The sequence below is a fragment of the Pelodiscus sinensis genome, unplaced genomic scaffold (assembly GCF_049634645.1).
Source record: "Pelodiscus sinensis isolate JC-2024 unplaced genomic scaffold, ASM4963464v1 ctg34, whole genome shotgun sequence".
Lineage (NCBI taxonomy): Eukaryota > Metazoa > Chordata > Testudines > Trionychidae > Pelodiscus > Pelodiscus sinensis.
The window spans coordinates 8,340,371-8,367,902 of NW_027465849.1; the positions used below are offsets into that span (position 1 = coordinate 8,340,371).

At 47.9% G+C, this 27,532-nt stretch overlaps 1 protein-coding gene across 6 annotated transcripts in view; it reads left to right on the forward strand.

Moving 5' to 3' along the window:
• The window catches only part of LOC102451443 (leucine-rich repeat and fibronectin type III domain-containing protein 1-like protein), a 137,667-nt gene that overhangs the window by 83,464 nt on the left and 26,671 nt on the right, over positions 1-27,532 (forward strand). Inside the window, exons 1-3 of one of the 6 annotated variants that reach the window (XM_075915274.1) lie at positions 3,854-3,991; positions 4,539-4,808; positions 5,283-5,330. The exons of 1 other annotated variant lie outside the window; for it this stretch is intronic. The gene's annotated coding sequence lies outside the window, so the exon portion shown is untranslated. Of the gene's footprint in view, positions 1-3,853; positions 3,992-4,106; positions 4,236-4,538; positions 4,809-5,282; positions 5,331-22,598; positions 22,704-27,532 lie in introns of those variants that run through there. 4 more of the 6 variants (XM_075915271.1, XM_075915273.1, XM_075915272.1 and 1 more) reach the window with 4 other exon arrangements.

Genomic DNA, 27,532 nt, shown 5'->3' on the forward strand with positions numbered 1-27,532 from the left:
CTCCTATCCAGGAGCCATTAGAAGGGGATTTGAGCTGCCCAGATGTGCATGACCAGCCTTGGACTTTCATCCTTGAGTCTATGGGTTTCTAGGGTTTTCTATTATGGAATATTAGTGGGGAAACACCTCTTGAGTAGGTTGCATGAGAAGGACGATCATAGAGCAACTAGAGCTTTACCAGCAAGATAAGTGTCCCTAAGTCTCCCTGCTGTCTACTGCGACCTAGCTCTCTGGGCCATCTCCCCAAGTCGCTGCTCAGTCCAGTCCTCTCTCTTAGGGCTTCATGGTCAAGGTCTCACAGTTCCCTGTCCAGGGTTCTGCAGTTTGCCGTAGTCCACCACAGCCAGATCTGAAATCCGGCTCACGCACGGAGCTGTCCGAGGTGCTGCTGTCTTTTCAGTCAGTCCCTTGGTCTGGCTGGCTTGAGCTCCAGCAGCTTCTTTATACCAGCTTGCTGGGCCCTGATTGGCTGCAGCAGAAGCAGCCACTCTAGCTTGCCTGGAGGACCTCTCTTCTGCTCTTTTCCCTGGGGCAGGGTGCCACAAGGCCGCCAGCCTCCAGCACGGAGGTCCACTCAGTCACACTGCCATCGAAATTCGAGCCAGAGAAAATCAAGAGCCATTTGTCCTTCCATGACACCCAGTTTTACTTTCTGCAGTCCGCTGCGAGAACTTTCCTTCTCCCAGTTTTAAATCACTCCAAGCACAACTGATCTTATCAGAAGAAAGTTTCCTTTGATGTGCTGCCTAAATGTTGTTTTCTTAATTTTATCTCATTGTTCACTGTAGACTCCTTTCCCCTTCCAGGCAGTTAATCTCTTGTGAGACAGGTCTTACTGCTCCCCTGTTAATTCTATCGTAACACGGTTTGCGTTTGGAAATATTAGAACGAGGATCTGATTCTTTCTCTCCCCTCATATTTCTGTCGTGATATTGGATGACCAGAAGGGAGAACATATATCCTTTGACTTCTCAGCCTTCACGGCTGGAGTTTTCGAGTTTATAAATAGCACTTTTCACTCCACTCTCCATGCTAATTACAGGCATGTGCTTGCTTTAAGAACAGGTAAGTCAGAAAAGGTTATCACCTTAGGCCTTGTTGCTTCTAATGAGGGATGTTGATGGAAGGGGGTCAGTGTCCTTTTATCTTCAAGGTCTCAGAAGGTCCTGTGATTACTTATTTTGACTGTTGGGTCGGGAGAGGAATGTACAAGTTACAGCACAGAGCACCAAGACTGAAATAGTGAATTCTCTATTACCGTTTGCCAGAAAAGAAAAGAGAAAGAAAACAAGAAAGGGAGGCATTGGTGAATCTTCTTCTCACCACAGAAGGAGATTCACCAATGCCTCCCTTTCTTGTTTTCTTTCTCCTTTCTTTTCTGGTGATCGTTAACCGAGAATTCACTATTTCTCTCTGCCCATCGATATTCACTTTGCAAGTGGATTCAAGGGAGACCTTCGAGTGAAGCAACGTACTGAGATGTTTAGAGGTTGTAGGGGTGCTGATCACAGTAGCACACGTGGTGGGTGGGTGGAGGTAGAGCTGCGGGGCAGCTACACACACACACACACACACACACACACACACACACACACGTTCAGTGCCAGTCATCCTAGAGACCTAGCTGTGAAAGGAAGATTTCAGACTCCAAAGAGGATTGTAAACAGTACCGTCAAACCCAGTCACCAAACAGAAACATCTCGGGCCACCCATGTATCAATAATACTGCTCTGGTGCACACTAAGACACAATATTATGTCATTCCTTTCCCAAGACTCAGCCGTCTTCTACGTACAGGAAGCTGCAACTGAAAAACAATGTCGTTTTCTCTCCAGCCTTTCTCTGGTATCAGGAGTGTGGCTTTGTGATTATGAAATGTGTTCTGCCATGAACCCTAGCTTCCAAGTCAGCGATGGGAGTTTCCCTTATTTTTTGTGCTCATTCATTCGTGGCATCTGTAAATATAATAGTGTCCCAATCAAAACTGTAGTCTAGCATGATATGTAACCATATGCCTGTCTATGTATCCTCAGATCTTTTTAAGGAGCCTGTAAGAGATAAAACTAGCTACTGCAGAAATAATTGTTAGTACAGATTGAACCTCCCTAATCCAGCACTCTCTGGTCTAGCAACATCCATGGTCCGGCATGATTTCAGTTAGCCAGATGTCCACTTGTCATGGATGTGGCCAAGTTTCCCGCGGTCCCGCAAAGTTTGTTTGCAGCCCCCAGACCTGGCTCTGTGTTCTGTGCCATTGTTTGGCTCTAATGTACCCCTCTATGTCTTCTCAGAGCCCAGAAAGCAGTGGAAGTATTGGTAGCGCTGCTAGACAATATTGACTCCCTTGGTCCGGCACCAGTCAGGTCCTGAGGATGCCGGACTAGAGAGGTTCTGCCTGTAGTGAAAGTGCATCTGGAAGAATTCAGCAGCTCTTGTGTGTGTCGCAGTAATTAATGTGGCACATCAGCCAGGAGACAGAGAAGTGTTGGCTAGGAGAGCTGTTCGTTACTACATCTCTGCCAAAGGGGCTCAAGGATCGAAAATCTGAACAGCAGCTGCTAGAGACAAACCAAAAGCCCTCTGAAGGGCAGATACGGGTTTTGGGGGGCTGCAGATGTGAGGGTCGGGCCACACACATGCCTGTGCCCCAGCCTTTAAAAGATGGTTGCTGAGATGTAGGCTACATAGGAAGTCCGAGACGCTTGGCCTGACCCCTTGTGCCTCATGTCCCACTGTGTCTTTCGTGGGGGGATGGGAAGTTTGGCCTTGCCTCCCGCCACCTGCAGCTCTCCAGAGCCACCCCATGGGAAATACGTTGTGTTGCTCTGATCCGTGGAAGCCGCAGTGAGCGATTTAGATATGATGTAGATATTGGGATAGAGAGTACGCTTATTAAGTTTGCAGATGATACCAAACTGGGTGGGGTTGCCACTTCTTTGGAGGATAGGGACATAATTCAAAATGACCTTAGCAAGTTAGAGAAATGGTCAGAGTAAACAGGATGAGGTTTAATAAAGAGAAATGCAAAGTGCTCCACTTAGGAAGGAACAATCAGTTCCATACATACAAGATGGGAAGCGACTGTCTAGGAAGGAGCATGGCGGAAAGGGATCTAGGGGTCATAGTGGACCACAAGTTGAATATGAGTCAACAGTGTGATGCTGTTGCAAAAAAAGCAAATATGATTCTAGGTTGTATCAACAGGTGTGTTGTAAGCAAAACTCGTGAAGTCATTCTGCCGCTCTACTCTGCACTAGTTAGGCCTCAGCTGGAGTACTGTGTCCAGTTCTGGGCGCCACATTTCAAGAAAGATGTGGAGAAATTGGAAAGGGTACAGAGAAGAGCGACAAGAATGATTAAAGGTCTAGAGAACATGACCTGTGAAGCCAGGCTTCATGAACTGGGCTTGTTTAGTTTGGAAAAAAGAAGATTAAGGGGGGACATGATAGCGGTTTTCAAATATCTAAAAGGGTGTCACAAGGAGGAAGGAGAAAATTTGTTCCTCTTGGTTTCTGAGGACAGGGCAAGGAGTAATGGGCTTAAAGTGCAGCAGGGGAGGTTTAGATTGGACATTAGGAAAAAATTCCTAACTGTCAGGGTGGTCAAATATTGGAATAAATTGCCAAGGGAGGTGGTGGAATCTCCCTCTCTGGAGATATTTAAGAACAGGTTAGATAGACATCTGTCAGGGATGGTGTAGACGGAGCTTGGTCCTGCCTTGAGGGTGGGGGGCTGGACTCGATGACCTCTCAAGGTCCCTTCCAGTCCTATTATTCTATGATTCTATGATTTCAGCAGAAGCTGTCAGATCCCACTGAAGAGGTTAGAATCCGAGAATCTTGGGGTGGGCAGAGACCTCAGAAGGCATCAGGTGGCGACGCCGATCTGTTTCGGCACGGAAGATGAGACGCAAAGTCCAACGTTTGCCGTCGGAGGGGCGGTGCAGGAAAAGAAGCAGACAAGCGTTCTTGCATTTGGAAGTCGGCTCCGGGTAGATTTCCTTCCTCGGGGCTGGCTGGCTAATATGCTGGATGCGTGGGATAAGTTAATATGTTGGGGTCCCCTCTGTGTGCAGGGTTCGAATCCAGGGCCATCAGCACAAACACTGGCACGTTCCGCAACAGAGGGTCTCTTATTTGCTAGCCGGAAAACGCTGCTTCTAGCCCAGAGGGTTTCAAACTTTTTTTCTCGTTGCTCAGTTGAAGAAAACGGTGGGCACCGCGACCCAACAGAATGTGAGTGCAGGCTCCAGGGTAGGGCTGAGGATGGAGCTCTGGGGTACAGGAGGGGACTCCGGCTTTGGGGGGGCAGGGCTGGGGCAGGAGGGGCTGACCTGGAGCAGCTCCCGTGGGGGGGAGGCTAAGGCAGCTTCCTGCACTACAGACGAGGCTACGCCTCAGAAGCAAGTTCCCAGCCAATGAAATGCAGAAGAAACTTGGGGTCGAAAGGCTGAGCTATCTCCTGGCCGATGGAACTAGGAGTTTTTCATAGCGCACGCTAAAAGGAAGCAGGTTTTCATTTGTTCATTTTTCTACCAGGAAACTCAGAGGCAGCGAAGCATCGAATAGTGGAATTTGAGAGCTGGCAGCAGGCCCGAGACAAAGTGCAGTGGGAAGATGATAGAGGCAGATGAAACCTACAACGCAAGCCCGGCTGTATTTCAGTGCAACCTGCCAGTGTGTAGTCTCTGCTGTGTGTGCGCTACAAAGGATTCTAGTCCCAATGGCTCAGTATCCCACTGCACAGATGAGATCTCTCTCTGTCTTTCGCGTTCATCTTTTTTCTGGAGCTGCCAAAAGAAATTGAAGGTGATTTAAACAAATACAGGTTCGACCTCTCTAATCCGGCACACTCGGGTCCTGCAATATCCATGGTCCGGAATGATTTGAGTGAGCCGGATGTCCACTTGTCATGGGTGTGGCCAACTTTCCTGCAGTCCCACAAAGTTTGTTTACGGCCAGCGGGCCTGATTCTCAGTGTTCTATATTGTGATTTAACTCTAATTTACCCCGACATGTTTTCTAAGAGCCCAGCAAGCAGTGGAAGTGTTGGTAATACTGCTAGACACTATTGACCTCCCATCGACCAGCGACTTCTCTGGTTCGGCATGTGCCGGACTAGAGAGGTTCAACTTGTCGCTTCCATTTAATTCTCAATATTCAAGGATCACGTTAAAAAATGAAGCCTGTAATCACCTTTAGCAATTGCTAGAATATCTAGGCTTTTTTTTTTTTTTTTTTTAAATTAAAAAATGTAACATTTACATTTCCTGCTGGCCACAGATGTGCATTTGGGATCTTTTGTGCTGCTTGGAAGGGTTCACAAGACAGGTGAGACTTTATTCCGCTCCGTGTTGTGTATCTCACTGGGGATGGTGATAAACAAGAAATGAAACAGAGCCGTGTTGGTATGCAATCCATAACTCTAGAATTGCACCAGATTCTACAGACTTAATAACTGGTAAATAATTTCCTCAGCCCTTTTAATGATAGAAAATAGCAGAGAGCACATTCTCCTGTTCAGCAAGGAAGCTGCCCCTTGATTTAGGGAAATGAATTGTGAGACAAGGCAGCTTAGATGCTCTTCTACAAGATCAGCCTTCATCCAGTAAGGCATTTCTCTGTGTGTTCAATTCAAGAGGGCGAAGGAAGCATTTTAAAGGTGCCGTCTTGCATCAGGCTTGATATGATGAGGCTTTTATGTCTGGCCATTTCCCTCCTATTGTGATCATTTATAAGGAAACAAAAAATAAATGCTTGTAGAGATTTACTTGGAAAAATGCGAGACGGGTAACATTTCATCTAATTTCCCGCCTAGCTTCACCCTGTGACTTAATCAGCTTCTCCTGTCTGTGAGAATGTAGTGTCTTTCACCGTTCTCTCATTAATTTTCTACACGTAGAATTGTGATTGGCTGCTGGCTAGAAAACGAACTTTGCTAACACGCCCGGCTAACTTGGGTTCTGATTGTTTGGATACTCCCACGTGTCCTACGCAAGATCTCTTTTCATGTTCTGATTTTTATTTCTGGCTTTGCTGATTTCCCCAGTGCTGGAACCCATTTACGACACGAAGCTTAGCCCTGATCTACGCTAGGGAGTTATTTCGAAATAACTCCCCCTAGCTCAAATTTATAAGGGGGGCTTCTACGCTATCAAGCTCATTATTTCAAAATAGCAGGCTGCTTATTTCAAAATCTGCCCTTCTGCTTTCCTCGGGGAATAACGCTACTTTCGAAATAGTGGTCGTGAAGATGCACCAGTGCTGATATTTTGAAATAATGGCTCCCCAGAATAATTTGAAGTAAATACTCCCCCATCCACATTAACCGAGTCATTTTGCAGCTTCTCCATAGTGTGGCCAAACTATTTCAATTTTGTTATTTGGGGAAGTTATTAAATCAATTTTAGTTCTTTTGAAATAGTTTCCGAGTGCAGACGTGCCCTTAGAGAGTAAATCAGTGGGTGTCATTTCCTTAGTTTGCGCAAATTAAATGCAAACGTCTACATAACGGAAACTGCACGGTTGAGATTTTAAAAGCACGTAAGCGAGGCAACTCAGAGGCCGGGTTCCCGCAGCAACCATAATTCATCCATTTTATGCGTATGTAGTATTTTTCTCAGTGTATATGGTATTAACTTTAATGCCCCCCTGGTAGCAAGAAATCCATAATTTCCTGGCTTTTGTCTACCAAAAAGTATATGTTATTTTTTTTATAAAGGGGGAAAGATGCCATTGTGTGTTGTGTGGGCAGAGTTAGAAACGCTCACTGTTGAATGAGACTGCGTATTAGAAATGACACGGCACTGTCTGAAATAGAAACCTCTGGCGTTGTGTGCTCCGGAAGCTGCAGCATGCCACGGAGAGCACAAAATTGGAAGTCAAAGGCTACTAGGTCGGAGCCAGGACAGGCCTTCCACACTCATGATCTTCCCACACATGGGAATATCACTGCTTCCTACATAAGAACATAGAACTATAGCACACTACACCAGGAAGGGATCTCGAGAGGTCATTGAGTCCCGTCCTCTACCCTCCCACTGGACCCAGCACCATCTCGATCATCCCTGACCGGCGTCGGTCCAACCTCCTCTGCAATATCTCCAGGGATGGAGATTCCATAATCTCCCTGGGCAATTTATTCCAGTGTTTCACCATCCTGACAGGCAGGAAGTGTTTCCTAATGTCCAACCTAAACCTCCCTGGTTGCAGTTTAAGCCCATTGCTTCTTATCCTGTCCTCAGAGGCCAAGGGGAACAATTTTTCTCCCTCCTCGTTGGGACATCCTTGTAGGAACTTGAAAACCGTGATCATGTTCCCTCTCGATCCCTTTTCCAAACTAAACAAGCCCAATTCTTTCAGTCTGCCCTCCTAGCTCATGTTCTCTAGACCTTCCATCGTTTTTGTTGCTCTTCTCTGGACCTTCTCCAGTTTCTCCACATCTTTCCTAAAATGTGGTGCCCAGAACTGGACGCACTCCTCCAACCGAGGCCTAATCAGTGCAGAGCAGAGCAGAAGAATGGCTCCTCGTGTCCTGCTCACAACACTCCTGTTCATGCAGCCCAGAATCAGGTTTGCTTTTTTTGCAACCATGTGGCTCTGTCGATTCATGTTTAACTTCTGGTCCACTATGACCCTAGATCCCTTTCTGCAGGACTCCTTCCTAGGCAGCTGCTCCCCATCCTGTATGTGTGACACGGATCGATCCTTCCCAAGTGGAGCACTTTGCATGTGACCTTATTAAACTTCATCCTCTTTACCTCAGACCATTTCTATAGCTTGTCCAGATCAGTTTGAATTTTTGAATTAACCAGAATGGCCGGGATGGGTCAGACCAATCGTCCATCAAGCCCAGTGTCCTGTCTGGGGGCCAATGCCAGGTGCCCCAGAGGGAATGAACAGAACAGGGAATCATCAAGTGATCCCTCCCCTGTCACCTTTTTCCAGCCTCTGACGAACAGAGGCTAGGGACACCCTCCCGACCCATCCTGGTTAATAGCGAATGTTGGACCTACCCTCCAGGAATCTATCTAGCTCTTTTTTGAACCCTGTTCAAGTCCTGGTCTTCACAACATCCTCTGGCGAGGAGTTCTGCAGGTTGACTGTGCACTGCATGAAGAAAAACTTTGTTCTGTTTGTTTTAAACCTGCTGCCTATTCATAACATTGGGTGACCCCTTGTTCTTATGCTATGGGAACAAGTAAATAACGTTTCCTTCTTCACTTTCTCCACAGGGCTCATGATTTTATAGACCTCCCCTCCTTAGCCTCCTCTTTTCTAAGCTGAAAGTCCCAGTCTTTTTCATCTCCCTTCATATGGCAATACAGCCTCATCTCGTCAGCGGCCCTCAGAGAAGCCATGTATTGTAGTTTTGTGAATATCAGATTTTCAGTGGAACCATCAAACGTCAAACCAAATAACTTCTCCTGCTGACTTCGGACACCTCCATCTCTTCCGCATGCAGAATCCAAAGCAGCCAGCCTGGGATTGGAGTCCTGCTGACACTGTAGCTTTCGAACCAGGGTAGTAAAAACCTACATGTTTGATGCGTTCCGCTTTGATGATCTCTTTGAAGTCTTTGAAGGCATGCAGCACACCCTCAGAAGTCTCGTTCGAGGGCAGGACTTGGACACCTCCAATTCAAACCTTACTCACTTTCCCCTCATTTGCCAGGTTACTAAATCTCATATTTATTTTTAAAGGCATTGGATCAATTTTGCATTGTCTGTCTGCTAAGAACACCCGCTAAGCTTGCTGTTGGGATTAGCTCTGTCCTTCAGTCCCTGCTGATATTAGGAACTCCTGGGCCGGAAGCATTCTTCTCTTATGTCTTGGGAATCCTTTTGAGCTCATGAAGATGAAAGAATTCACAGTGCTAGCTAACAAAACCCATCCAGGTAAAGAATAAACAGCCGTCTGTGTGTGCTTCGTAGACGCTAGTGTCCAAGATTTCAGTGCGACAGCAAAATATTCCCCACTTCAAGAGTGAAAGGTAAAGTAGCTACTTGTAATTCCTGCTATAACAAGAGAAAAAAAGACTGCGAGCTATCCCAAATAGTGCTGAATTAGTTGATAAGGGTACACGAGGACAAATATTTCCCCTCTTTGCTGAGAAAAGCTTAGAAAAGAGGAGACTAATGGGGGATAGGAGAGAGGTCTGTGATCAGTGTGGAGAAAGTGAATAAGGACAAGTTATTTAGTTGTTCACATAACATAAGAACCAGGGGCCACCAAATGAAACTAGCAGGTTTAAAAGGACGTATTTCTTCACACAGTGCACAGACAACCTGTGGAACTCCTTGCCAGAAGATGTTGCAAAGAGCGGGACTTCAATAGCGTTAAAAAAAAAAAAAAGGACTAGATAAAAGATTTTGCTTGTTTGTATTCAATCTGCTGCCTATAAATTTCACTGTGTGACTGCCTTGTGTACGGGAAGGAGTAAATAACATTTCCTTATTCAATTTGTCCACACCATTTATGATTTTATAGACTTCTCACATATCTCCCCCGCCCCCACACCTTTAGTCATCTCTTTTCCAAGCTGAGAAGTCCTGGTCTATTTAATCTCTCCTTATATGAAAGCTTTTCCTTACCCCTAATAATTTCTGTTGCCTTTCTCTGTGTACCTTCTTCAAATCCAATATCTGTTTTTTAAGATAGAGAGATGTGGGCATACCATGAATTTATATAGCGGCAACATGATATTTTCTGACTTATTATAGCTTTCTTTTTCAGGATAACTAGCTTTGTGGATAAGGAAAAAGTGGTAGGTGTGGCGTATCTAGATTTGAGTAAGGCATTTGATAGTTTCACGTGACCTTTTTATTAACAAACTAGGAAAATACAACCTGGATGGGGCTACCATAAAGTGGGTGGATAAATGGTTGGATAACCACTCTCAGAGAGTAGTTATTAATGGTTCGCAGTCATGCTAGAAGGGCATAAAAAGTGGAGTTCTGTAGGGATCAGTTTTAGGACTGGTTTTATTCAGTATCTTCATCAGTGACTTAGATAATGGCATAGAGAGTTCACTTATAAAGCTTGTAGATGATGCTAAGAATTAGAAACTGTCTTTTAAAAAATGAACAAAAGCTGAAATCTTGTTTAATTTCAAAGATCCAAGAAGAGGAGCTTTAAGAGATATTGCTTCTGGTACTGGTCACAGTAACAGCTAAGAAAATAATGTATACATCTTTTTTTCCCCCTTGAACTTTTTTTGAGTGGAAAACAAAACAAATCATGTTACAATTACATGTAGACTCGGGATTAAAGTCGATCGGTTGTTTCAAAACAACACCTGCTAGGCAGCTTTAGAGCTTTGTTTTATCTGATGGAATGTTGTTGTTTTTTAAAATCTACATTTCTACTTACCGCCTTCTTAAACCCATGCAATTTCCAGAAAGTGTTTCTCACACTAGAAATAAATTTGAAAAACAGAGTCGTTTCCTGCTCTGGGGAGCTGGGAGGCAAAGATGTTTTTAACAGTGCTGTTACCTTCATGGTGATGTGTTTGGGGTTTGGTTTTGGGTGTGTTGTTTTTTTTTTTCATTTCAGCAAATTATAGAGTCAATGTCCAAAAAGTACATGCTCGTTAACGTTCACTTTTCTTAAATTTAGGGCTGGGATGCTAAGAGGAATATTATTCTACCAGATTTATGTCTGTCCAACTGGCTCTGTGCTGTCAGATGGTGAATGTTCAGATGCAATTTATCTTACCTCTGTGGTACTCCTTACAAATATTAATTTATGGGCAATGTTTCACTGCGTCTTCTATGTCTCATACTTTCCTAGATACTGCTGTGTGCCAAACAGCATGAATTATTTGAGAAAATCTCCGCTTCCGCCATCGAATGCTTAATCGTATTTCTGTTTGGGGATGGGGAGACTGACCCTGCACCCCCATATTTTTACAGAAATATGTTTCCAAATATGAATAGGCATCACTCGAATATGCTGTCTGCTGAATAGGGCATGTGACCTATCATTCAAGAGTTTGTCATCCCCTGACTGGGAATATTCTATTTGTGTGCTTGTTTTGTTTCTTGTATGCGAAGTTAGAAATATGAAGTGGAAAACCTGGTTGTTAATGTGAGTCTTCTAATGAAAGCCATTAGTGATACTTAAGGAACTTAATGACCCGGTGCTCAAGGCACTGATCTGCGAATAGTCTTGTTTTTCCTGTAAAACTGGATTGTGCTTGGTCCTACAAAGGGAGGTGAGGAAGCTGGAATCCACCTTGAATTTTGGGCTCTTCTGGGGACATGTCAAGGGCTGCACTTTTCTAGGGAGCAGGTGCGGGGTCTGGGATGGAAGTTGGGTGCAGAAGGGAGCTTGGGGGGTAGAGGACTGGAGTACAGGAGAAGGGGGGATCTGAGAGGGAATTTGGGTGAATGAGGGGGCTGTGATCTGGTGTATCACAGAATCCTAGAACGGGAAGTAACCTCAAAAGGTCATCAAGTCCAGCCCCCTGCCCTCATGGCAGGACCAAGCACCATCTAGACCATCCCTGACAGGTGTCTGTCCAACCTGCTCCTCAATATCTCCAGGGATGGAGATTTCACAACCTCCCCAGGCAACTTATTCCAGTGTTTGACCACCCTGACAGGTAGGAAGTGTTTCCTAATGTCCAACCTAAACCTCCCTCACTGCAGTTTAAGCCCATTGCTTCTTGTCCTGTCCTCAGAAGTCAAGAAGAACAGTTTTTCTCCCTCCTCCTTGTAACACCCTTTTAGGTACTCGAAAGCTGCTATCATGTCCCCACTCAGTCGTCTTTTCTCCAAACTAAACACATCCAGTTCTTTCAGCCTTCCCTCGTAGCTCATGTTCTCTAGACCTTTAAGCATTCTTCTTGCTCTTCTCTGGACTTTCTCCACTTTCTCTACATCTTTCCTGAAATGTGGAGCCCAGAACTGGACATAAGACTCCAATTGAGGCCTACTCAGCGCGGAGCAGAGTGGAGGAACGACTTCTCGTGTCTTGCTCACACACTCCTGTCCATGCAGCCCAGAATCAGGTTGGGGTTTTTTTTGCAACGGTGTCCCACTGTTGACTCCTATTTAGCTTGTGGGTCACTCTGACCCCTAGATCCCTTTCTGCTGTACTCCTCCCTAGACAGTCGCTGCCCAGTCTGTGTGTGAACCGGATTGTTCCTTCCGAAGTGGAGCACTGTCCTTATTAAACTTTATGCTTTTTACCCCAGAAGGCAAAGGGCAGCCCACTAAGGTACAAATCGAGTGGCACCTGCTGTGTTTTTGAGAGTCCAGGACGTCTTCCTCCCCACTGTCTCAGCATCCTGAAGGGCTGATTGGGGAGGCAGGACCAGAGTTCCGCCCCACAATGCCCTGTTAGGGTTACCAGACATGCTTGATCGGGTGTGGGGGGAGAAGAGACCAGCCGGGAGGGGAGGGGCAGGACCGGAAGCAGGGCTGGCGGGAGGGGGCGGGGGTAATGGGGCTGGCTGGGGAAGACGGGGGGGCAGCCGGCGGGAAGCAGGGCTGGTTTTGGGTGGGGGGGGGGCTGGTCAGGAGGGGTCAGAGGGAGCGGGACAGACCCGGGCTCATGCAGATCTCAGGGTGCTGCCCGTCCCGCACACGGCCCCGGCGAAGTACGAGAGAGTCTGGCTATGGCTCCACAACGCGCTTGACCAGCGCTCAGGAGCACGGACAGGACTTCTCCGCCTCCCCACGGTGTCACTCCAACGTCAGATGCAACCAGAGGCTCCCAGCACCGATCGCGCCCCCTCCCAGTTACTCCCCCGTCTCCGCCAGGCTTCCGTCCGGCACCCAACCAGGAAACCAGAAAACACCAGACATTGCGCGTGTCCGGTATTTTCTGAATTTTTTTACCAGACAAGGCCCAAAAACTGGACTGTCCGGTTGAATCCCGGACACCTGGCAACCCTATGCCCCCGACAAACGGAGGCCGAGGACTAAGCTGTGGTCGTTGGTGCAGTAGGAGACACCCCGGTTTGGCAGTAGCTGTACAGGGTCTGCGTGGGGTTATTTTGAGGTGAGGCCACCCCTGGAGCGTAGTGTCCAATTCTGGGGCCTCTGCTACAGACAGGACGTGGGCGCATTGGGGAGAGTCCAGCAGGGGCGACCAAAACGATTTGGGGGCTGGAGCATGTGACCTATGAGGAGAGGCCGAGGGATTGGGGCTTGTTCAGTCTGAAGAAGAGAAGAGCGAGGGGGGATTTGAGAGCAGCCTGCAACTCCCTGCAGGGGGGTCCAAAGAGGCTGGAGAGAGGCTGGTCTCAGTGGTGACAGGTGGCAGAACAAGGAGCAATGGTCTCAAGTTGCAGTGGGAGAGGTCCAGGTTGGATATTAGGAAAAACTATTTCCCTAGGAGGGTGGTGAAGCGCTGGGCTGGGTTCCCTAGGGAAGTAGTGGAGTCTCCATCCCTAGTGGTGTTTAAGTCTCGGCTTGACAAAGCCCTGGCTGGGTTGATTTAGTTGGGATTGGTCCTGCTTTGGGCAGGGGGCTGGACTCGGTGCCTCCTGAGATCTCTTCCGGCCCTAGGACTCTCTAATTCACTCACGTGTGCTCTCTCTCTATTAGGCTCCAGATACCGTAATACATTAATGCTTGTAATAATCTTGGCAAATAAGTCTTTTGTTGCTGCTGCTGTTGTGTGTTGAGACGCAGCGGACGTGAAATAGCGTCTGGAGAAATCCACGTCTTTGTTCTCCATTATGGTGAACAGTGGGAAAAGGTTTGGGCAGAAGGCAGAAGAGGGTTTGTGATTGTGTGATTGTTTGTTGCAAAAAGTGGCAGGTGCAAAGGTGTCTGGTGCTGTCTGGAGCTGCTGGAACGTCGCTTTTCACTTGTTAAACAGAACGTTTACCGTGGACGCCCGAGGGCCTTCGTTCACATCCTTCCTTGACATCAGGGCTGATTGTCTAAGGCGCTCAATGCCCCAAGTTGTGTAGGTTGTACAAAAGCACCCCTACAATCCTGATGAAATCAAACAAGTCGATTAGGTAATCGACGCGACACTGCGGCGGCTTAATGAAAAGTGCAGGGTGTGAATGAGTTTTGCATTGCTACAAGTTATGATCCATCATCTAGTTGAAAAAAAAATCTTCCTAATTGCTAATTGGACGAGGTTTGAGTGCTGTGTCTGTGTGCATGAGAGAGAGTGTTTGCCTAAGACTCATATCACTGTGCTTACTTAGAAGCAGACTTACGTCTAGAAGCTGCTTTGCTCCTAGATCAAATGTCCAGCTAAGCCCCATCTCTCTGTCTCATTATGTGGATATTTTGAATTTTCAGGCCATTTTTTTTTTAATTGTAAGTGACACTCAGAGGGCCAACGTTTTTTCTTCGTTAACGCAGTCACGGGGTTTCATAAAACCCCCTTGCTTTATGAAAATTGGCTTATGGCTGCAACTATGCTTCGCTGAAAGAAGCTGTAGGCAAAATGCATCCTGTAGCATCATTTTATCGTTCCCATCTGCTGCGTGTGTGCATTCTATTTTTGTGTGCCTCTCCTCCTTGCGTGTGAAGTGAGAACTGTGAGGCGTGAGTCAGTTTATAAGTCTAGATTTGGTAGTGCGAGCCATTAACGCTTCGTAAGATCTGCTGGCCACGCTCCTCCGAACACACCCCAATAGGCCGTTCGCCAGCTTGGCTCCAGGGGCCCCCGGTTGGTTCCTCTCCAGCTTCTCCCCCACTGGAATCCCCAGAACGGCCGCTTGGCCAGTCGGTCCCCAGTAAAAGGGTGACGGCTGTGACAAATAGACCCTTTGGGTCTAATCCCACTTCAGCACTCATAGCAAACACAAACAGCCAGCGTAATGCATTTTCCAGCAGCCCTGGGCTGTTCCTTGCTGCAAGCCGGAGAGGCTCGCTAGGAGGTACACTGAGGCATGACATTGCATAAAGCTACATTTTGGCTACACAGGAGACCCAATGCCATTTTAAATCACATGGGAGGGTGGCAGGCGGGGCTGAGGGATGTACAGAGAGGAACATGCAGGCTGGCAGGCAGATAGGGGACACGGTGGGGGGAGGGCACAGGGGAACAGGTGGGCCTTGGTCCCACGCTTTGGGGGAGCATCCCACAGGCCAAGAACATTCCTGGTGCCTGGGCCTCGTAAACCCATAGGACTCGCTGCTGAGGCATTGAATCATCTCCGGGATTGCATGCAGAGCACTGTCAAGGTGACCGAATCTTTCTGTAGCTTTTGCCCCAGGGAATCCAAGCGCCTGACTTTCATTTTCCTTTGCAAAAAGCTGCCTTCCGCCGGCCAGCAGGCCTCCGGAGAACAGGGGTGCAGAGGGACCTCTCCTCTGGAGTCTAAAATGAAAGCGGGTCCTCCGAGCGCCCAGCGAATGGGAGCAAGGAGACTGGCGAGCAGTGGGCGCTGGATCCAGTGAGTACAGGGCTTTGCACAACGGAGCCCAAATTGCCTTCTGGCGAAAATATCCGCACCCTGAGCAAATTCACCCCTGTGCCGTGGGCCCGCCTGGGCTCGGCCCCCTGTAAACCCGGGGAGGAGGCGTGGATGGTGTCATGCCTACACACTGACCCTTTCCGCAAGAAGGAATGTCACCAGGTGAGAATATAGAATCATGGAACCTGAGAATGGGAAAGGACCTCCAGAGGTCGTCGAGTCCCGCCCCGGCCCTCCCGGCAGGACCAGGCACCGTCTGGGTCATCCCTGACAGGCGTCCGTCCAACCTGCTCTGAAATATCGCCAGGGATGGAGATTCCACAACCTCCCTGGGCAATTTATTTCAGTGTTTCACCCCCCTGACAGGAAGTGTTTCCTAATGTCCAACCTCAACCTCCCTTGCTGCAGTGTAAGCCCATTGCTGCTTGTTCTATCCTCGGAGGCCAAGGGGAACAATTTTTCTCCCTCCTCCTTGTGACCCCCTTTTAGATACTTGAAAACCACTCGCATGTCCCTTCTCAGTCTTCACCTTTCCAAACTAAACAAGCCCAATTCGTTCAGTCTGCCCTCCTAGCTCATGTTCTCTCGACCATTCTTGTTACAACTTCCCAGCAATATAACCCACCTGTGTTTTATGGCAGCAAACTCCTGGGTTATCATAGAGCTGGAAGAGACCTCAGGAGTCAAGTCCAGCCCCCTGCCCAAGGCAGGACCAATCCCAACTCAGTCAACCCAGCCAGGGCTTGGTCATCTTGCCTCCAAGATTTCCAGGTCTGCCCATTATTAAGTGAACGGACTGCAGCTTTCCAGAGGACAATCATAATAATACCTCGCTTTCTGGGTCTCCATTTGATCTCTCTCACTCACTCATTTACACACACACACACACACACACACACACACACACACACACACACACACACACTCTCTCTCTCTCTCTCCCTCTCCCTCTCACACACATACACACACACACTCACACACCATAATAATATCACACACACGCACACACACACCATAATAATCTCTCTCTCTCTCTCTCTCTCTCTCTCACACTCTCTCTCTCTCTCTCTCTCTCTCCATCTCTCCAAGGAGTGGTGATAGGAGCCCACGTTGGAGAAATGCAATGCTTGTCTCCCAAACCCCTTTCTGTGTCAGTAGAACGTATTGAGGGTTGAATCCCCGAGAGGCTCTTAGGGAAATTCAGTAGGTCGGACAGTCGGGCTTTTGAATATGGTTTAGAGAGAGAGCACAGTTGGGTGCGGCCCTGTCTCTCGGTGATCCGTTTGGAATATCATCCTTGCTCTCGTCGTTATTCTGTTGCATCGTTAGTGTCTCAGTTTCCCTGGTGGAAAAGCGACAACGGGACATTTTCCAGCTTCCTTCCTGTTCCTTTTCTGTGTGATCAGTCGTATCAGCACAGACCCGCCCGTTCTTTCCCGTTGTACCGTAGGCCGTCTCTGCCGTACACTCTGTCCCCGCCTTTCCCGAGATGGTTTTCAGCCGTGCAGGTGCCGTCCCCTCCTTGTGCACCTCACCACAGGTGACAACTTTGGAAACGCCTTCTTGATCACCATGGAAATACTTGTGAGGAGGGGTCATTTGGAGGCAAAGGAGTGGGAGTATGTCGCTGGAGTGTGTGTACGATATATTCAGAGAAAGATACTCTATTGCAGGGGTGGCCAGTCCATTACAGACAAAGAGCCAAAATAGTGGTGGATGCAGTGCAAAGAGCTGAGGGAAAGAAGTTGTTGGAGAAAAAAAAAAAAAAAGCTGCCCCTTTAAGAGCGGCATATGGCCCAAGCAGGCTTCTGTCAGCTGCAGCAGCGCCCTGACCACACCAGGAAAGAAGGTCAGAGCAGGGGAACGCAGAAAAGCCGCGGGTGCAGGAGTCGCAATTTTTCCTTTGGGCCGCAGGTTGGCTACCCCTGCTCTAGTGCTTTAAAAAAAAAAAAGTCCTGGGGCTCCTTACACGTTCTCCTAACGCGAATATATAGCATCATGAGCTTTCGTGGGTAAAGCCCTCTTCATCAGATGATGAGCTGGAGGAGAAATAACAGACACCGATTTATTTATAACAGGGGAAAATAGAAAATGCCCGTCAGTTGTAGACTGGTGCTGATGAAGTGGGCCAGAAGTGTCCCATTCTTAGCTTTTGCTGTGACAATGCCGATGTGAAAGGCAGGGGAGACTGGCTTTATAATGCAACATCCACTTAATGTCTTTGTTCAAGCCCAGGGTAATGGTGTCAGATCTGCCAATGAAGGTCAGTTCCACGCTCTGGCGCTGTAAGTGGCGGGTGAAATTCCTTTGTGGAAGAACGGCAACTTTTCAATCCATGATTGAGTGCCCAGGTGAAAACGTTCCCCTACGGGTTCGTGTGTATTCCCCTTTCTGATGTCTGGTTTGTGGTCATTAATCCTTTGTCGCAGAGACTGTCTGGTTGGGCGAATATCCACAGCAGAGGGGCAGTGCCGGCGTAGATCACATTGAAGGTTGCTCCGTGGACGGTGCCCCTGATGTGTTGGGGTGCTGTGATGGTGTCGCTTGTGTAGATGTGTGGACAGAGTTGGCTCCGGGGTTTGTTGCAGGGGCAGGTGCCTGGAAGGGGCTGTGTATCTGTGGGGTGTTTTGCTTTAAGGACATTCATAGAATCATAGAACCGGAAGAGACCTCAGAAGGTCATCAAGTCCAGCCCCCTGCTCTAGGCAGGACCAATCCCAACTAAATCAACCCAGCCAGGGCTTTGTCAAGCCAAGACTCAAACACCTCTAGGGATGGAGATTCCACCCTCTCCCCAGGGAACCCATTCCAGCGCTTCCCCACCCGCCTCGGGAAAGAGTTTTTCCTAATTTCCAACCTAGACTCCACTACTTCCCTAGGGAACCCATTCCAGTGCTTCACCACCCTACTAGTGAAATAGTTTTTCCTAATATCCAACCTGGACCTCTCCCTCCACAACTTGAGCCCATTGCTCCTTGCTCTGCCATCCGTCACTACTGAGAACAGCCTCTCTCCAGCCTCTTTGGAACCTCCCTTCAGGAAGTTGAAGGCTGCTCTCAAATCCCCCCTCAAATCTTCTGCAGATTAAACAGACCCAACTCCCTCAGCCTCTCCTCATAGGTCATATGCTCCAGCCCCCTACTCATTTTGGTTGCCCTCCGCTGGACCCTCCCCAATGCGTCCACATCCTTTTTGTAGTGGGGGACCCAGAACTGGACACAATACTCCAGATGTGGCCTCACCAGAGCCGGATAAAAGGGAATAATGACATCTCTGGATCTGCTGGCAATGCTCCTCTTAATGCAGCCTAATATGCCATTATCCTTCTTGGCTACAAGGACACACTGTTGACTCATCTCCAGCTTCACATCCACTGTAACCCCCACGTCCTTTTCTGCAGAACTGCTACTTAACTGGTTGGTCCCCAGTTTGTAACTATTCTTGGGATTCTTCCGTCCCAAGGGCAGGACTCTGCACTTGTCCTTGTTGAACCTCATCTGATTTCTTGTGGTCCAAACCTCCAATTTTTCTAGGTAACTCTGCACCCTATCTCTACCCTCAAGCATATCTACCTCTCCCCCTAGCTTAGTGTCATCCGCAAACTTGCTGAGGGTGCAATCCATCCCCTCCTCCAGGTCATTAATAAAGATATTGAACAAAACCGGTCCTAGAACCGAACCTTGGGGCACCCCGCTAGAAACCGACTGCCATCCTGACATCGAACCATTGATCACTACCTGCTGGGCCCGGCCTTCTAGCCAGCTTTCTATCCATCTTACCATCCATCTATCCAATCCACATTCCCTTAACTTGCTGGCAAGAATATTGTGGGAGACCGTATCAAAAGCCTTGCTAAAGTCAAGGTCTATCACATCCACTGATTTTCCCACGTCCACAGAGCCAGTTACCTCATCATAGAAGCTAATCAGATTGGTCAGGCACGACTTGCCCTTTGTGAATCCATGCTGACTATTCCTAATCATATTCCTGAGGGAATGCTAACATCTATGCACCAGAATTTTAGCAACAGGTTGCGCATTTGTCTTTCGGTGTCTGTCGCTGGAGGGCAGCGGGTTCAAACTGGGCTCGCAGGGCCGACATTAGATTTGCTGGGACTTGCTGACACCAAAGTCCACATCTCACTGCCCAAGGCTGAAGCTCTCCAGCTTTGGTGTCCGCCACGGTGGCTTAATTTTGCCCTCCTCCCACCAGTGTTCCCTGTAAGTTGAGCGCTTGGGCGGCCACCGAGAAGAGATTTAGGTGCTGCCCAGCTGTGTAACGGAGCGCCCACAGCCCTCCAGAGCTGGTAGCATGCCTTTCTATTGAGGGTGCACATCTGCACTTGCCTTGGTGCACAGAACAAAATTTATTCCGCACGTGGGGGAAAAATTAGAGGGAACCTTGCCCTGCACCTGGAACGGTGGGGTTTGGGCTCAGCCACCCTTCAGGGGCTGTGCAATCATTTCTTCATCAGAAGGGGGTCACGATTCCATGACATTACAGAGTCCTGCTGTAAAGTCATCAGCAGTGTTTGCACCACCTGAGTGTGCACCAAAGTGCTGTGAGTAACCCTGGCTTACAAAATACAGAGAGCGCTCCTGCCATCTAGTGGTTACATAGGAAAATGGCAACGACCCACTGCTCATTTGTATAATTTGCATATTCCAAAGAGGGAGATAATTGGAGAAAATAATGATTCTACAATTGGTGTTAATTAGTTTGTGAATAAACAGTGCCACGAAGGGAAGAATTGACTTTTTCCATGCAGTCTGCTTGGGATAAACGCACACGGATGTCATCAGTCACCACCCCACTCAGCAAATCTCTGTCATATTGAGGCTTAACGAGAGAATCCCCCCCAAATCAAAACGCCAACGCAGAATTTGAAAGCCGCTAGCTGCTGGCTCCGATATTTCTGCCCGAAACTGATTGCTACTTTTCAAAAGTAGTCTCCTGACATTCCTGGATGCTGTGTGCGCTGGAATCTTTAGCCACCACTAGAATACAAATCGAGACGCAATCGCACTCTACACACAGATGAATTGCAGGTGCGCACGCATACACTGAACCAGTACTGGGTCTCATACCCAGCAAACGTTGACCTTTTTGTATGAAATCCTGGCCACATGGATGTCATTGGAGTCATGATTTCCCCCTAAGGGTATGTCTAGACTACAGGCTTTTGTCGACAGATAGGGTATGTCTAGACTACATGGCTCCGTCAACGGAGCCATGTAGATTTGTTTGTTCAGCAAAGGGAAACGAAGCCGCGATTTAAATAATCGCGGCTTCATTTAAATTTAAATGGCTGTCGCGCTGAGCCAACAAACAGCTGATCAGCTGTTTGTCAGCTCAGCGCGCTAGTCTGGACACTCCCCTGTCGACATGAAAGCCCTTTATCGACCTCCCTGGTAAACCTCATCCTACGAGACATAAGGGGGAGGTCGATAAACGGCTTTCAGGTCGGCGTGGGAGCATCCAGACTAGCGCACTGAGCCGACAAACTGATCAGCTGTTTGTCGGCTCAGCGCGGCAGCCATTTAAATTTAAATGAAGCTGCGATTATTTAAATCGCCGCTTCATTTCCCTCTGCCGATCAGCCTAATTTACATGGCTCCATCGAGGGAGCCAGGTAGTTTAGACACACCCATACTGTCAACAAAGCTTCTGTCGACAGAGAGCATCTAGATGACATCCAGTTCTGTCAACAAAGCAAGCCGCTTTATCGACATGACAGCGTAGACACAAAGTCCAGTGTCGATGCAATAACACCTTCTGTTGACAGAACTCTGTCGACAAAAGGCGTTATGCCTCGTAGAATGAGGTTTACCGCTGTCAACAAAACTGCCGAGTTCTGTCGACGTTCTGTCGACAGAACTCAGCGGCTGTGTAGACGCAGGTATAGTTTTGTCGACAAAAGTCCATTTTTGTCGACAAAACCCTGTAGTCTAGACACACCTTAAAAGTCCAATCCTTACACCCAAGCAGATTTAGGTCTCTATTATAACCGGAACTAACTCCTCCCATTGCGTTTAGAGATGTCCTCTTACTGTATTAAAACTGGGCGAGGAGACGAGCAAACGTCGGGATAAATGTCACAGACCTGAAAACATTATAAACAGCTTTTCACTGGTAATGACTGAGATGAGTTATTGTAAAATAAATGTGTGGGAGAGGGCCTGGATTTGATCCGTTAGAAGAAAGCAAACGTTCAATTTCCTCTTTAATTCCCGGCGAAAGCAGCCTACGAATAAAACCTTGTTTGAAAGAACGTCCTCTGTCGAAGGTTTCAACCTTTCAGCTGAGGCAGATGGTAAGCCCCTGTCGTTTACAATTAACAGATTGCTACAGCAGCGTGGCCATCGGGAGAGCCCTGCGCAGATGCAAAATTTGCATCCGTATCCACAAGAATGACCCGCGGAGATCCCTATCCGTATCTGTGGAGGCAGATACCCACGGATAGAAAGCAGAGATCTGCATGTGTGCAGGGTGGTGGATACAAAATTTGTCTCTGCAGCTGCAAAAACGCACCATGCATATCCGCAGTCACCGCCACGGATGCGGATACCTGTGGGTATAAAGCAATCTGCAGATTTGCAGGGCTCTAGCCACCAGAAAAGCTACATTGGGGATAGGAAAACGTGCAGGAGAGAGGCCGGTTCATCTCCACTAGTGGCCTCGGCAAAAAACTCCTTTTCTTCTGAGTGCATTTCATTTTGTCTGCAGAGAAGCATCATGTTGATGGATGACAGATTTGGACCATGTTTCTGTGTGGTTAGGACACGCTGTGCAAGGAAAAAGACCCGGAGAATTTAAAAAGCTTCCCGCTCCTTTCTGTGCTGTAAGAATATAGTGGGGGAGATGCAGGATTTTGGATTCAGTCAAGGAGAGGCAGGAGTGAATGGTAGATTATTGTGCACATCTGGAATCCAGCTTAATGTGTGTGTATATACCACTACTTCTGCTGACTCGAGTTGAATTGTGTGAAAGGGCAACACAGTGATAAAATAGCACAGTCCGTAAAATATCAACGTAAACCACCATCTGTGTGTGTTTAAAAATAGGGGAAAAAAGACATTTCGGTCTCTCAGAGAAATAATGAAAATGAAGACAGCAGCAGTGCTTTGCTTCCTTAGGCCAGGTTTCCACGTGCAGTGCCGGACATCAATCTTCTGGCGTTTGATTTAGCTGGTCTAGTTAAGACCCACTAAATTGAATGCTGAAGGTAGTGTGAGGACTAAGGGAAGCCAACGGGAACATTAGATCCCACCAGCCTCCCACTGTGAAGACAGCCCCAAGCTCGGCTTAAGGTAAGCCAACTCCAGCTGTGTGTTTCGCTGTACATTATGTATGTGGCTACAAATACTGCATTATATGCAGACTGTGCACTTAAACTGGTCTCTGAAAAGTTGTTATAATAGTAATAATGCTTATTACTTCATATTATTCTGTGCCAGGAAAGATAGTGGAGCAAATGCTTTAAGGAAGTCTTCTGCAAACATCTAGAACATGGGTTCCCAAACTGGGAGGCATGCCCCCCTGGGGGGGGGCGTGAAGAAATTCCAGGGGGGGCGCGAGGCGACCCAGCCTCCTCCCTCCCCCATCAAGTTTTTCTGCCCCGCTCAGTTCCTTTTTTTTTTTCTTTTTTTTTTCCGCGGTGGAGAGGGCGTGAAGGTTTTTTCAAAAATCAAGAAGGGGGGGGCGTGATATTGAAAAGTTTGGGAACCACTGATCTGGAAGATAAGGGGACAGGGAACAGCCAACATGGATTTGTAAAGAACAAATCATGTCAAACTAACCTGATCACTTTCTGTGATAGGAATAACAAGCCTTGTGGATAAGGGGAAGTGGTAGGTGTGTTATACCTAGTGTGGTAGCGTGGCAGCCCCCCCCCCCGATCCTGCACCCCCATAGCAGCAAGAACGGACTCCGCCAGCCAGTAGAATAGGGAGGGTTTATTGCTTCTCCAGGACACAGCCCAGCACAGACGTGATGTGGCCACAGGAGTCAGGGCCAGGATGCCTCAGACCCCTCGGGGTAGGGGATCCATCGCCCCCTCAGCACCCAGCTTAGTCTGTTCCCTTCATGTTTCCCATCCAGGAACTGCCCAGCTCCCAGACCCTGCCCCCCAGCCAGGTGTCCGTCTCCTCCTCCCTCCCTTTGTCTCTCCCCCTGGGAACAGCCTTGTTATCTGCCTAGGCTAGGACGAGGTGTCTGGGCCAATCCACATGTGGGGGAGTCAGTGGGAATCACACACCCAGCACAGGGGAACCCCAGATTACAGAGCAGACAGCCCCCCCACTATGTCACACCTAGACTTTAGTAAAACATTTGATATGGTCTCGCATGACCATCTTATCAGTAAACTAGGGAAATACAACCTAGAGGGGGCTCCTATAAGGTGGGTGCATAACTGGCTGGATAACCGTAGTCAGAGAGTTGTCATCAATGGCTCGCAGGCATGCTGGAAGGGCAGAATGAGTGGGGTTCCGCGGGGGTCTGTTTGGGACCTGGTTCGATTCAATATCTTCATCAGCGATTTCAATATTGGCAGAGAGCACACTTATAGGCTACGTCTACACTGGCATGATTTTCCGAAAATGCTTTTAACAGAAAAGTTTTCCGTTAAAAGCATTTTCCGTTAAAAGCATTTTCGGAAAAGCACATCTAGATTGGCAGGATTCTTTTCCTCAAAAGAACTTTTTGTGGAAAAGCGTCCGTGGCCAATCTAGACGCGGTTTTCCGCAAAAAAGCCCCGATCGCCATTTTCGCAATCGGGGCTTTTTTGCGGAAAACAGTACTGTGCTGTTTACACTGGCCCTCGTGCGCAAATGATTTGTGCAATAGGGCTTTTGCCCGAACGGGAGCAGCACAGTATTTCCACAAGAACACTGACAATCTTACATGAGATCGTCAGCGTTCTTGCAGAAATTCAAGCGGCCAGTGTAGACAGCTGGCAAGTTTTTCTGCAAAATCAGATGATTTTGCAGAAAGACTTGCCAGTCTAGACACAACCATAAAGTTTGCAGCTGATCCCGAGCTGGTAGGGGTTACAACTGCTTTGCAGGGCAGGGTCATCACTCAAACTGATCTGGACAAGCTGGAAAAATGGGCTGAGATAAAAAGGATGAAGTTTAATAAGGACACATGCAAAGTGCTCCACTTAGGAAGGAACAATCCGGTGCGCGCACACAGAATGGGAAGCGACTGTCTAGGAAGGAGTCCAGCAGGAAGGCATCTAGGGGTCAAAGTGGTCCACAAGCCAAATATGAGGCAACAGCTTGACACGGTTACAAAAAAACCAAACCTGATTCTGAGCTACATATACAGGAGTGTTGTTGAAAGGTCGTTCTTCCACTCTGCTCCGCACTGGTTAGGCCTCATCTGGAGGATTGCGTCCAGTTCTGGGCACCACATTTCAGGAAAGATGTGGAGAGATTGGAGAAGGTCCAGAGAAGAGCGACAAGAATGATTCAAGATCTAGAGAACGTGAGTTATGAGGGAAGGCTGAAAGAATTGGGCTTCTTTAGTTTGGAAAAGAGAAGACGGAGAGGGGACATGACAGCAGTTTTCAAGTATCTAAAAGGGTGTTACAAAGAGGAGGAAGATAAATTGCTCTCCTCGGCCTCTGAGGACAGGACAAGAAGTAATGGGCTTAAACTGCAGCCAGGGAGGTTTAGATTGGACATTAGGAAAAGCTTCCTGCCTGTCGTGGGGGTGAAACACTGGAAAAAGTTGCCTAGGGAGGTTGTGGACTCTCCATCTCTTGAGATACTGAAGAGCAGATTGGACAGACACTTGTCGGGATGGTCAGACGGTGCTTGGTCCTGCCGTGAGAGCAGGAAATGGGTCTTGATGCCTCTCGAGGCCAATTCTAGGATTGGGAACGTAATCCTTGAGGATTTTATTGGTGCAAACCTTCTAGAGTTGGTGGTTTTGTGGGACTTCACTGGAGTTCAGTTGCAGGCTAACTGGATCTTTGGAATCTTTTCTTCCCGTGATTTCAACTCACAGGGGTTAAACGCCGAGTGGGTTTTTGTAGCATGTTTTTAGAGCCACTGGGTGACTGTGCTGTGTATTGGACCTAGGACAACACCCCCAAGAAGAATGCACAAGAACATTGGGCTCATTGATCTAATATGCTGATTGATTATTTTTCACTAGGATCCTTCCCTTCCTCTTCCTCCTTTTTCACAGTCGATTGGCACTTGTGTTTGGTAGCGGGTACCGTGAGAAATGGCTCTACGCTGAGATTTGAGCCCTGGCCTTGTCCTGGCAGCAGCGTGGTTTATGATGGCCGTTCCACTTCCCAATCTCCTCCTTGCATGACACAGCCACATGCCGTAACTCATCCCTGCAGAAGAAAATCCCTGGCTCTGTATACAGACGGGCAGTCGCTCGCTCCTGCGAGGCACCGCGTCGATTTCAACAGTTACTCATCGTTGCCGGCTTCAGGCCGGACTGCTCAGCAGGGCAGCTAGCAGGGTCATGTCCTACCGGAGATTCATCCTCTTACACTGCTTGATCCACTTTCATAAGTCCTGCCCTTGGGGCAGAAGAATCCCAAGCATTGTTACAGGTTGGGGAGCGACGGGCTAAGCAGCCATTCTGCAGAAAAGGGCCTGTGGGTTACAGTGGATGAGAAGCTGGAAATGAGTCAACAGGGGGCCCTTGTAGCCAAGAAGGCTAATGGCGTATTGGGGAGCATTATGAGGAGCATGGCCAGCAGGTCCAGGAAGGGGTTAATCCCCTTTATTTGGCACTGCGGAGGCCACAGCTGCCTCTGATTCCGGGCCCCCCATTAAGAACATAACATAAGAACATGAGAACGGCCGTACTGGGTCAGACCAAAGGTCCATCTAGCCCAGTATCCTGTCTGCCGACAGTGGCCAGCACCAGGTGCCCCAGAGAGGGTGGACCAAAGACGATGGATGATCAAGCGATCAAGCGCACATCCATTACAGAAAGGATGTGGACTCATTGGGGAGAGTCCAGTGGAGGGTAACAAAAAATGATCCAAGGGCTGGGGAGATTCCACCCCTCCCTAGGGAACCAATCCCAGCACTTTCCCACCCTCCCAGGGAAATGGTTTGTCCTAATTTCCAACCTCGACCTTCCCCGTTGTAACGTGAGCCCATTGCTCCTCGTTCAACCCCCACAGAGAACAGCCTCTCTCCAGCCTCTTTGGAACCCCCTGCAGGGAGCTGAAGGCTGCTCTCAAATCCCCCCTCCCTCTCCTCTTCTGCAGACTGAACAAGCCCCAGTCCCTCAGCCTCTCTTCATAGGTCATGTGCTCCAGCCCCCGACTCATTTTCGTTGCCCTCCGCTGGACTCTCTCCAATTTGTCCACATCCTTTCTGTAGCGGGAGGCCCGGAATTGGATGCAACACTCCACATGTGGCCTCACCCGTGCCGAATAGAGGGGAATAATTAGCTTAATTAGAGACAAAAAACAGACATAAAATGTAACCCAGGAAAAGTAGGTTAATATTTTTTAATGGAAAAATCTGAGCTTTCAGTATATGACAATAAAGGAATGACTTTGAATAACTGTAATTAACTAGGATCAGAGAGGATTCATGAATAATGGCCAATTGACCTCAATGTTCAGTTCTGCTCTATTGAACTGAAAAAACCCCACCCAACAAAAAAGCCAACCTTCCGTCAATTATAAGGAGCACAACAATGGTTTGATAACCCGCGGTGGAACCGAACCACTTTCCAAAATGCATCACGACAAAAGTATGAATACGTGCTCAATCACACCTTCTTTTTCTTCATATAGTTTCTAGAAAATGTAACTATGCAGAATGCTTGGTAGGGCTGTAACTAGTTTTTAAGAGAGAAGCAGAAAAAGAAACATTTAGACAAAAGTTGACATTTCACATCAGGGTAATTTTTCCTGCCTGCCCCCTTTCCGATTGTCGGGATTTTCTTCTCACGCTGCAGAAACAGTCTCCTCAGCCTTTACAAAATAGGGCAATTTTCCAGCCGAATCAATTTTCCGAAGCCCATTTGATAGCAGAAGCTAAAATAGGGCTTTGTAGTGGAACGTGTTTGCAAGTGAGCCAGCAAAAATATCCCAAGTGCTCAAAGTACAGTTCAAAGGGTTGAGAAATATTTGTAGGACTCATTCATC